Genomic DNA, 832 nt, shown 5'->3' with positions numbered 1-832 from the left:
TTTCACAGCACTCAGCCAAGTGCCAAACCAAAATCCCTGGATTTCCACCTCCACTGTGCTTTGGGTGCTTGAACTACCCCTTGGCAAATGAGTTTGCAAATTCAGCTCTTCCCTCCTTTGAAATCTGGTTGTAGCAACCCCAAGAATTAGAATTTCAGGGAGTGTGTGGTGGTTTTCTGGTGTTTTTTTCCCCCTCCTCCCCACACAAGGCTTTGTAGGATGGGGCAAGGGCTTTGGAAGAGGAGGAAAAAATTGATGATATCTCCTGAGGAGAAAACTAACCCTGTGTTATTCTTGCAGCTCTTTTTTCAGCTCCAGCTGAAGGAGGAAAAAAAAAAAAAAGGGAGATTTCCATCCCACCCCTGGCCAGGGAAACATGAGTCCTGTCAGAGCCTCAGCAATACCTGTTTTCACTGGGGCTCAGATTCCCAACTCACAATGGGAATGTTGATCTGTTTGTGTCTGTGTGTGCATTAACATGTTTTATTTTCTCTCTCCTCCTGCCCTGCTCCTTTCTCCAGACCCATTAAGGCACTCAGGGAGCACAGGGAGGGGAGGGCAGGGTCCTGCTCCCTGACCCACCCCAGTGACCTGGAACGGGCAGGTGAACGACCCCGAAGCTTTTGGGCTCCACGGGCTCTTAAATGCATCCCTTTGCTCTTTGTGGGGGTGGGTTTAGGGGGGGGGGAAATGTCCAAATAAACCCAAACACGGCCCCTGATGGAAGAGGTGAGTGGGAATCATAGAATCACAGAATCACAGAATCAGTTGGGTTGGAAGGGACCTCTGAGATCATCAAGTCCAACCCTTGATCCAACCCCGCCGTGGTTCC

This window comes from Neopelma chrysocephalum, unplaced genomic scaffold (assembly GCF_003984885.1).
Source record: "Neopelma chrysocephalum unplaced genomic scaffold, ASM398488v2 Primary Assembly neopelma1_232, whole genome shotgun sequence".
NCBI lineage: Eukaryota > Metazoa > Chordata > Aves > Passeriformes > Pipridae > Neopelma > Neopelma chrysocephalum.
This window is presented reverse-complemented; position numbering follows the sequence as displayed.